Raw genomic sequence first — 11467 nt, 5'->3', positions numbered from 1 at the left:
AAGATCTTCCTTAACTGAAACGCTGTTTTTGGAATGCCATGCTAACCAAGTTTCGCGTCTGGTAATAGAAAAACCTATTGCCCAACGGTCTAATTTTTGATTTGACCATATTGGCCTTCGATTAGATTTGTGGAAAAGGCTCATTGGATGGCCATTGTGGTCAAATCATTGATTGGATGAGAAGGTATAGATGTTTTTTTTTTTTTTTTTTTTGATGGTTTAATTGTTAGCAAATTAGTTAATCTTTTAAAATTGTAAAAGACTTCAGTTTCAGTGAGAAGATAACGTATTCCTACATTTACGGTAGTGAGAGTTCGATTTTTTTTTTCTTTAATTTTTATGAATGAATAAAAAAATTTGAGATATTACGTTTTTATACCTTCTTAAAATTAACGATTTTTCTTTATTTGAAAAGACTCTAGAAGTAACTGGCTCCTCTTTCTAGTAAGGTCTCGTTTGGTTCACATAACGGAAATCAATTCCCTTGTCTTTCCCATGGAAATGGGAAATTAAAATTCCTGTCAAGTTTACTTTCCGGTGTTTGGTAAAGCAAGGAAAACATTCAAGAAATACTTTTTTTTTTTTTTTTTTTTGAAAAAAACCCTTAGCCCACCCCACCCTTACATATGTCAATGAGAATTGAACCCATGACCATTACAATGTTGGAATTATAATTTACCAACAGGTCACAGCTCACCGACCATTACATTCAAGAAATACTATTTGATTTCCCTTCCAGTGTTTGGTTGGTATAGGAAAGGAAAGAAAAAATATAGCAATGTTCCAATAATAACTTTGTATTTTAAAATTTATCATCATGGGTGAAATTGGCAATAACACATTTGAGTAGGGATATTGTAGTCTTAAATTTTTGTAATAAATGTTGGGAAAGAAGAAGAGAAAATCAATCTCATGGGTTCTGAAAAGAACCATCTTCCATCCTATTTTCTCCTCTGTCAGGAATCGTGCGTGCCTATCAAACAAAGGAAATGAAAGATTTTCCTTTTCTGATTCTTCAAATCCGTGAACCAAACATGGCCTAAGAGTATGTTTAGCACTTTCCTTTCCTGTCAAAATGGTACAAGATATTCTTGTTCGTCTGGCTATTATCTCTAATAAGTAATAACAAAGTTGTTAACTTTGGTCATTAGTGCTGCCTCAATCACCCAAAACAGACATTTTGGATGCGTGACTCCCCAATTCTCAAGAAGATGCACCCAAAAGTCTTTATAGATACCGATATCACAGATTTAGTAGAAGTTATTTATCAATCCACAAACAATAAAATCCAAAGTCTAACACAAATATCGCATTTTCTATAAGCTATTGAAGAGGAACAATCCCAGGAGTTGCTATAAAACTGACTTCTACATGTAAGCTCTCTAGTTGCCCTAATTTGAAGAATTCCTTGTGACAAAGAACTACACAAAACCACTTACGAGTCTCATGTAACGACCCAGCCCAAAATTTAAACAAAAGTAAGAACTTGGCCCAAACTGAACTAAAACATCTTTATTGGCTGTAATTCAAAATTGAATTTCAAAAAGAAAAACACCATATAAGAAAATAGTTGTAAATGTTTAAGGAAAAACTATATTTGGGAGAGAATTTGATGTGTCGACTCTCATTGATAATATAGGCCTCTTTATATAGATGATTACAAGCATAGAATCAGAGTTGTACATGGAAACATAATCGTACAATGATTGGATATCTACGAAGATATCTCCGAGAATATCTCTAAGATTAAACCTATTACAACTTCGACAAATAACCTAGAGTTTGGGCCAGACACATCTTCTGGATATACTTGAACATTCTCCCTTGTGTCGCCCAAACATGGTGCTCCTCTCGTTGCCTCATTAAAAACACTGTCGAGTAACAAAAGCCCTATGGGACCAAAATAACCTCAGTCGAAGGGGAAAAAGAGCACAACACACATTTCACGTTTCGAGATCAACATGTAGACATCTCCCCCTGATGTCTGCGTCTCCCCCTGATAACTACGATCATGTAAGCTCGGATAACTTCTGCAAACCAATGCTTGCAACATGTTTCTCGAACGTGGATTTGGGCAATGACTTAGTAAACAAGTCTGCCACATTGTTCTCAGATCGAACCTGGTTTACTTTGATCTTAAGGAGCTTCTGTTGTTGCTGATTGTAGAAGAATTTGGGCGATATGTGCTTGGTGTTGTCGCCTTTGAATTAGCCTTGCTTCATTTGTTCAATGTAAGCAGCATTATCCTCATAAATGCTGGTAGGCTCATCTGTGGTAGACTTCAAACTATAATTGCTTCGAACATGCATGCGTAATTATGGATCTCAGCCATGTACATTCACGAACTGCTTCGTGAAGAGCAATAATCTTTGCATGGTTTGAAGAAGTAGCGACTAGAGTCTGTTTTGTAGACATCTAAGATATCACGGTCTCACCTATGGTGAACACATAACCAGTTTGGGAATGACCTTTGTATGGGTCAGAAAGCAGGTACCCAGCATCAGCAAAACCTTCCAAAACACTTATGTCATTTTGGGATGGGGAGAGGAAACGCATACCACTGTTAGTGGTGTTTCTGACATGTGATGGGTCCGAATCCATCGTCTCTCTATAGGGATAGAACAAGCCCATATCAATTGTACCACTTAGGTATCGAAAAATATCTTTAACACCCGTCCAGTGGCGACATGTTGGCGCAGAGCTATATCTAGCTAACAAGTTTATGGCAAATGAGATGTCCGGTCTTGTGCATTGAGCTAAGTAAAATAATATGCGCCTATTGCATTTAGGTATGGCACTTCTGCCTCTAGCACATCTTCGTGTCATCCTTTGGACGGAATGGATCATTATTTGGATCAAGACTACAGACGACCATTGGGGTGCTTGAAGGCTTAACTTTGTCAGTATTGAAACGCCTAAGCATTTTTGGGTATAAGTTGATTGATAAATCAGGATACCATCTTCACGGTGCTCAAGTTCCAAATCGAGGCAAAAACGTGTTCTCCCAAGATTTTTCATCTCGAACTCGGATTTTAAGTGTTCAGCGGTTTTCCTTAACTCTTTAAGGGTGCCAATTATGTTCATGTCATCAACATAAACCGCTACTATTGCAAATAACTTGTTCTCTTTATGAAAACACATGGGCATAGTTCATTGTTCACATATCCCTTCCCAATCAAGTAGTCACTTAGACGGTTATACCACATCCATCCGGATTGCTTCAATCCATATAGTGAGCGTTTCAACCTTATTGCAAACGTGCTCCGTGGTCTAGAGCCACTTGACTTAGGTAACTGAAGTCCATCCGGGACCTTCATGTATATCTCTATATCTAGATCCCCATATAGATACGCAGTAATCCATGAGCTGCATGTTCAATTTTTCGAAAACTACCAAACTGACAAGGTAGCAGAATGTAATGACTTCCATTACGGGAGAATAGGTCTCCTCGTAGTCGATTCCAGGGTGTTGTGAGAAGCCTTGCGCCACAAGGCGAGCTTTGTACCTTACAATCTCGTTTCTCTCATTACGCTTTCTAATGAATATCCATTTGTGACCAACCGGTTTGGTGTTGGGCGGTATTGGCACACTTGCCCAAATACCTTTCTTTTTGCTAGAGAATCTAATTCTGTCTAGATCGCATCTTTCCATTTTGGCCAATCAGCTCTACGTTGACATTTATCAACACAGCGTGGTTCGATGTCATCGGTCTCAATAATCTCACACACTATAGAATATGCGAATACATCATCAATGATGATGGAGTTTCTTTCCCACGTCCCATGTACACTAGTGTAATTCACATAGATCTCTACGTTCTCAGGGATAGGTTTTGACATTGAGGTGTCCCCCAAAGATGTCTCTTAGACATAACCATAATCCGGAACATTCTCATAGGACGGATTTTGAGTATCGATGATCAAAGGATTTGTTTGTGCCTCATTCGCTCGCTTTCTAGGGCAAGTATCCTTCGAACCAACTGGTCTACCGCGCTTCCTTGCAGGATCTGCGACCATAGACTCCACATCACTGCCAATATGGGCAATGGCGCCATTTCCTGGTACCTCAGGAGTGGCGTTACGTCCAGTATTTGGGACGTCAATCCTTGCAGGCACATTTGCAGCAAGTATATATAGGGCTGGGTATTTAGCCCAAAAATCCTAAAATCGGCTCAGAACCGGCCCGAACGGTGTAAGCTTTAAAAAATAATTTCACAGTTTTGCAAGGCCTGGCCCGAAGGCAATATAAAACGGTCCGAGCCTGGGCCTAAGAAATCAAAAAAAAAAAAAAAAAAAGCCCGAAAGCCCGTTTTCTGACTTTTTCTATTAACTATATAATACTTAAGCTATTTACCCTACTCTCTCTCTCTTCCTCTTTTTCACTGCCGCACACTCTCTTCTCCTCTTTTTTTTTCTCTTCTTCTTCTTCTTCTCTCATCTCCTTTCTTATTCTCTGTTCATACCTTCTTTTTCTTCTTCTAGCTAAGATTTTCGTCATCTTAGATATCCAAGATTTTCATTTTGGTTCATGTATTGATGTAAACAGAGTTGCAAATTGGGAAGTTTCAATTTCTAGATCCATGCCATGTTGAGGAGAGGACCAAGAGAATTAAGGGTGAGATGGGTCAATTACTTCATGTCTTCAAGAAATTTAGGATGTTTTCTTCATCTATGTAAAGGGGATTTACCGATTTGGGGTTAATTGGTGCATGGGATTTTGGTATTTTTTAGGGATTTTGGATTTTGATCAATAGCCTTAAAGACTTGTATATTTCGATTTCGATTGCAATTTTCTTCAATATCTTATGTTGATCTTCTATTTTCTTCTCTGCATTTTGTTTAATTCATGAGAAGTAAAACATTACGAATTGTACGAAATATGTTGATATGAAAGTCTGAGAAAAACCAGAGCATAAAGTATAGCGTCGCCTTCTGATATTGAGGCTTGAGCATTTGTACAGATTAGGGCCCGAAAACCTGAAAAACTTGGCTAAAAAAAAAACGGGCCGGTCCTAACTCGGTCCCATAACTTGAAACACACAATTTGAGCCTGGCCCGAAAATTGCAGTTTGGTCTTGGGCCTTCCAAATTTTGCACGGGCCGGACCTAAGCTCAACCCTAGGTATATGTGATCTGGTCATTTTAGCAGTATTAGAAAAAGCATCAGGTAGAGTATCTACTATGCTCTGAAGCTCGATAATTCTTCACACTTCAAGTTTAGACTGTGCGATACGGGGATCGAGATGAGACATAGTGGGAACAGACCACGATAATTCCTGTCGTTCCTGCTGAACATTCATGTTCTTATCTCCCCCTAACGATGGAAAGACTTTCTCATTAAAGTGACAATCTGTAAATCTAGCGGTAAAGAGATCGCCTGTCAAGGGTTCCAGATAGCGGACGATAGTTGGAGCCTCATATCCAACGTATATGCCTATTCGTCTCTGTGGACCCATCTTGGTATGTTGTGGCAGTGTAATAGGCATATATATGGCACACCTAAAAATGCGTAAGTGCGAGATATCAGGCTCGTATCCAGTCACTAGCTGTAACGCAGAATAAGGTTGGGTATCAGTAGGTCGTAGACGAATTAGTGTCGATGCATGCAGTATTGGATATCTCCAAGTGAAAACAAGGAGATTGGTGCGCATAACCAATGTTCGTGCAATCATTTGTAGGAGCTTAATGGCGGCTTCCGCGAGACCATTTTGGGTATGAACATGAGGAACTGGATGCTCTACATCAATCCTCAGTGACATGCAATAGTCATCGAACGTTTTTGATGTAAACTTCCCAGCATCATCAAGTTGAATAGACTTAATGGGATGGTCTGGGTAGTGAGCCCGTAGATGGATTGATAGACCCGCTCCCGGATTCCAAAGTGGAATCTGAGGTGGATATGTATATACCAAGTTAGAGGAAGATTTTTATCGGAAATTCGACATAACCTCCCCTAAAAATGGACTACCCAAGAACCTGTAAATCCAATAATACACTTCCCAAAATCATAAATCTCCAATAACTTCCAATTAGGACCTCTTGTCCTTCACAAAAGCATCTACCACCAACCAAATACAAGGGTTCTAACTCAACAATTACAACTTAGGGATCCAATACTCAATTTATGGTTACATAAGAGCATAAGTTACATTAAGTAAGAAATATAAGAGTACGAAAGGGAACAAATCCTACAAGTCGAGACGGATGATGGTGGATAAGGAGAATGCCTCAACGTGGTGCAGTCCAACCTCAGCAAAATCTACTACCTGGGCAAAACAGAAATCCAAAGAGCCCCGAGAAAACACAGAAAATGTGAGACGAGCTCAGTGAGAGGACAAAAATAATTTAATATTTAAAACCACTTTGATAAATCTTATTTTCTTAAAGCCATTTCTCTTTCGTAAACCTTTGGCATGCAATTAACCACTTAAAGTAAAAAGACAAGTTCAAATCACAAATACTTTCACATACCAAATTATAAGGTAAACTTGTAACAAAATAAGCACTTTGCTTTAAAAAGGTTCCATAAGAAAAACTAAAGATATAGCTGGAGAATAAACTCAATTCTTGCTTGCGAAGGTGACTCAGTCCAAAAGCATTTTGCATAACTTTCAAAACTAAAAAGCATCACCAAACTTGTACCCAAAAACTGGTCATACACCTACAATGATCTAAATCAAAATAGGCAGAGCGTGGCGGACAACTGGTCATGCACCCATATTGAGCGAACTCAACATGAGCAGAGCGGGGGAGGGGGAAGAACTGGTCGTACACCTGTGCGCATCAGGCAGAGTGGGGGGAACTGGTCATACACTTGTGCATCCGCCGGTACATAAGCAGAGCGTGAGGGTATACGTGCACGTAACTGGAAAACTGATGAAGTATCGCTGTATCTTGCTGGGGTTGGGTACTCGTAAGGTAAATTGAAATCCAATTTATTTTGCCAAAATAGAAGGTTCTTTCTTTTCGTACACGTAACAACATTTAAAACTTCATATCTAATAGATCATTTGGAAAGTTTCTTTCTTTCCCAAAAATAAGCAATTTACTTCAAAACATAAATTATAAAATTGCATAATGACCACAACAGTTAATTTATGAGAAATCACAATAAACTTCTTGAATAATAAATAGGTAATTAAGGAAATCAAATATCAAAGAATCGAAGTAATTGCATGCATTTCTTTAAAACAAAGTTCAACTCACAATGAAGGGTGACTAGGTGAGTCTCGTCTCGGGAATGTCCTCGGAAGCTTGCTCAACCGGATTACCTAGCCAATAATAATTTATAAATAAATTAAGCTCAATCCCGATATACTAAGTAAAGAAACGTGAATGCATCCTAGGAAATCGTATCCTCTCCTCGACGTAAAGTCACCCAAGTCTTCCTATCATCAAATAATCATCTTAAGTCTCTTCTACTAACTTCCCCCCAACTCCAACACCTCCAAAAATAATTTTTCCCAATTTAATCCCAACACCAAATTCTAATTCCTCATCCAAAATTCAACAATTTTACTTAAACTAGTACTAACACATCCTAGGAAGCATAATAACGCTAAAAAACACTCAAAATGACCATGAAATATATATGCAATACTATACTCAAAAGAAAGCCCATGAGGTAATGAACAACTTTATACCTTGGGGTTTCTCCAAAATGTCGACGGTTTGGTCGGAATTTGAAAAATAGCCGGAAAATCACTCAATTTTCTCTCCTTCGATTCGTCACACACACTTGATGATAGGTCTTGAAACATATATCAATAGAAAGCTCATGAAGAGAGGAAGAGAATGGTGTAAAAATTATCACCGGATTTGGCCGGAATTGGCGTCGGTGACGGAAGTTTGGTGGCGACAAGGCTAAGGCATTCTCTCTCTCTCTCTCTCTCTCCTTCTGTTTTCAATGTGAAAATGGTTTTTTTTTTTTTTTTTGGGGGGGGGGGGGGGGGGTGAGAAGATCTGATCTAATTAAGCTACGGGTAAGGTGAAATGACCAAAATACCCCTCACACGAAAATACTCATAACTTTCTCGTTACAAATCCGTTTAACGAACCGTTTGTGCCTACACTCTCGTATTGTCGTGCTCTATTATTCCATGCTAAGAAAATAATTTTCAAAACTCCATAAAAATAATTTCCTATTAGGAAGGCTAATTTAACGATATGATGACTTGAAATATCTAAATGCAATGCAAATAGGTTAAGGGATAGTATTTTCGGGTACGGGGTGTTACACGGATATTCTGGGCTAAGACTTTAGCATAAGCAGTATTTCGAGTGGACAACAGCGCGATATGTGACCAGTGTGTCGACGCATCAACCAACACCATAAAGTATTTAAAAGGTCTGTAAGACTGTTGAATTGGTCCACAGATATCCCCTTGGATTCTCTGTAAGAACGGAATAAGTATTTTTGGATCCTTTGCGTAGGATGGTCTCGGTCCTAATTTCCCTAAGGAAAAGGCTTTGCAAAATGAGCGAGGGGCCATGGAAGCAACCAATGAGGATTTTGGTTGGGCGTAAGCGTCTGTAACGCTATTTGAAGTAAAATTGGTGACTACATCACCCATCATGGAGTCATGATCATGGGAATGTGCATCCATGGCGTCATGGCCATGGGAATTGGCATCCATGGCATCATGGCCATGAGAGACACCTACCATGGCTTCATGAAGAGGGATGGCAGCGGTGCTAGAGGCGGCGGTCACACTTAGTCCCGAAATCAATCTTTGATTCTTGCTTCGTTTCACTCGAAAGAATGGACATCCGTGTGAAGTATTTAATATATGGATCATCATATTACGACGATGTCCTAGTCGTTCATGCCAAAGCCAATATGTGTCAGAATCCAAGAGATCTTCTCTTATCACATTATTGGATTCGATAGGTCGAATTGTAGTGACATAAAGTCCACTAGATTGACACATAAGCTTCTTTAAGATGCGCTTTCGTACGCAATCATTCTCAATATGCGTTTTCACATGGAATCGGTTGGCTTTGATATCTTTAAAACTCAATAAGGTTTGATTTGCCTTAGGAACCTAGAGAGCTTCTGCGACATTTATCAAGGTGCCATTTGGCAAGAGGAATTGGGTCATTCCATGTCCTTGAACTAATCCTGATGGCCCAGCCATCGTAGTCACAGAGGAATATGTAGGCAACATCTCCAAGAATAATTGCCTATGGTGGAGAATGGTGTGCGTATTCGCACTATCCGCGAGACATTGCAGTTCTCCAGAATCCATTCTTAAAGAAAAAACTCATAATTAGAAAGGAGTCATAATGAAAAGAACTCAACTTTTATTAATAAGCCAATGGAATTACATCATTTTCCCTTTAACGAAAGAAAATGTAACCCAATGAACTAGCTAATGCAAAACAATGGTAGTCGTCTAACTTATTTCGGTAACTCCAAAATAAATGTGACCAGGTCTGTAGAGAGATTTTGGTGGAGCAAGACTCGCTTAAGTACCACTTATCTCAAAACCTTCTTAGACATCACACTTACTTTGGATGAGCCTAGTTTGAAAAAAGACTAAACCATTGGCATTTACTACAAAAATAATATGGCAATTGCCTACATCTCTTGGAAAATATAAAAGACTTAATTAACAAAATGGCCAGTCTCTTGATCTTGGCCTTTGAAGTCTTCCACCCTCAAATCGAGATCGCCATCTTTATGTTCTTGCTCCATGTAATTTGCTTCCCTTGCTTCACGATACATCTTGTATGCGTTTGCAACATTCTGAGATGCTTTACAAGCTTTGGCCCAATGTCCGGACGATCCACACCGAAGACAAATATCTTTATGGTCAGGCTCCCTTGATCAAGGCGCTTTTGGAGCGCGATTAGTATGGCTATTAACCTTGGTGGCGTCACCACCATAGCCGAAGGCTCGGCCTCCCTCTCTCTTCACACGTTGACCTCCATGGTTCTGTGCACACCTATCTTGGCGGTTTCCTTCCTCTTTTGAGCGAGAATATGGATCAGAACATCCAGAATTATCTCTTTCCTTAAGGTCTCGCTCCTTGTGCCATCCCTTAGAGGCACGACTATAATTAGACTCCGGAATATACTTGGTTCCCACGGGTCTAGAGTTATAGTTCCTCACAAGGATATTGTCGTGCTTTTTAGCTACATTCATGGCTCCAATAAGCTCATGAAACCTTGGGATACGTTCAACATTGACATTAATCCGATAATTCTTAGCAATCATCAATGCAGAGATAAGGAAGTAGAGAGAGTCTTCTCAATCAACATCGTATCAATGATGTTCTTTTCACAGAACTCCATCAAAGACTTGATACGAAGGGTTTCCGAGTTGTAGTCAAGTAAAAACTTGAAATCACAGAAGCGGAGGCTGTGCCATCTCACTTCTAAATCAAGAAGCAGGGAGTCACGAACATTGCCAAATCGTTCTTCGAGTTCTACCTATAGCTTTCTAGGGTCTTCTTCATTAAGGTACTCATTTTGGAGCACGTCATTCATGTGACGTGTCATCAGAATAATGGCCTTTGCTTGGTTTGCCTCCAAATTAGCTCTATTCATTTCCAAAGCGGCAGCTTGTTGAGGAGTAAGCACGTTCTGACTTGGCTCAAGGATCGTACTCAGAATCCATTCAGCCTTAAGATGCTGGTGCACATCACGAACCCATTTGTGATATCCTGCACCTGTTGTCTCCAGTGGAGCAAGGTCCAACTTGCTTAGGTTACTCATCCTAAAAAACAACAAGAAAAGAGGGTTAGTTTTGGAGCGAAAAAGGCTACCACGAAAACAATAAAAATTTCTGAGCGTAGTCGCTCCCAAGAAATTAAGAATTTTTTAGCGTAGTCGCTTCCAAGAAATTCAATTCCAAGAGGGGTTGGATTAGATCGAAACAATGATGTTTGTGGTAGATCGTTTCTTCTCAACAAACTCTATGTTTGGAGGACTATACTAGCTCCAAGCTTGGAGTGAGCACGAACCCCCACAGTTCAGTTTAATTAGGTCTCCCCTATGAAGAAGAAAGGGGGGTAAAAAAAGGGAGGTTTCAAGTCCCCGAGAAAAAGAATAAAAACTTCAAAAACGGAAACTTTTAGTAAAAATTACCTTGAAATAGGTCGCGCAGAAAAATTGGCAGGAAAAAGTCAACGAAAAGAGTCGTCGGTCGCCGAAAAAATCGTCGGTGGCCAGAGCTTGGCCGGAAGCAAGGCTAACCGCGTAGGTAGGGGCTGCGCAGGGCTACAGGCGCGCTAATGATTGGCTGCGCGGGGCTGCTGCTCATGTGTGTGCGTGGGCTTGTTGGGTTGGCATGCAAGCTGTCAGCAGGTGCGCGCAGGCTCTCGGCAAATGCTCAGCAGGTGTGCCCAGGCTCTCAGTCGATGCTCAACAGGTGCGCGCAAGCTCTCGGCAAATGCTCGGCAGGTCTCGGCAGGGGCTAAACAAGTCTCGGCATGGGTAGGCAAGGCTAACCCTGCCGGTTCAAG

General features: G+C 40.1%; 1 long non-coding RNA gene across 1 annotated transcript; it reads right to left on the bottom strand.

Moving 5' to 3' along the window:
* Positions 1 to 6181: 6181 nt before the first annotated feature.
* On the bottom strand, positions 6182 to 7825 carry LOC133714813 (uncharacterized). The gene is made up of 3 exons (XR_009848821.1): positions 7643 to 7825; positions 7206 to 7270; positions 6182 to 6265 (listed from the first exon to the last, which is right to left on the bottom strand). It is a non-coding gene; the product is annotated as an uncharacterized LOC133714813 (long non-coding RNA).
* Positions 7826 to 11467: the final 3642 nt, after the last annotated feature.

This window comes from Rosa rugosa, chromosome 6 (assembly GCF_958449725.1).
Source record: "Rosa rugosa chromosome 6, drRosRugo1.1, whole genome shotgun sequence".
Classification (NCBI taxonomy): Eukaryota; Viridiplantae; Streptophyta; class Magnoliopsida; order Rosales; family Rosaceae; genus Rosa; species Rosa rugosa.
Note: the sequence above shows the minus strand (reverse complement) of the source record. Positions and strands in the feature narration are given on the sequence as shown.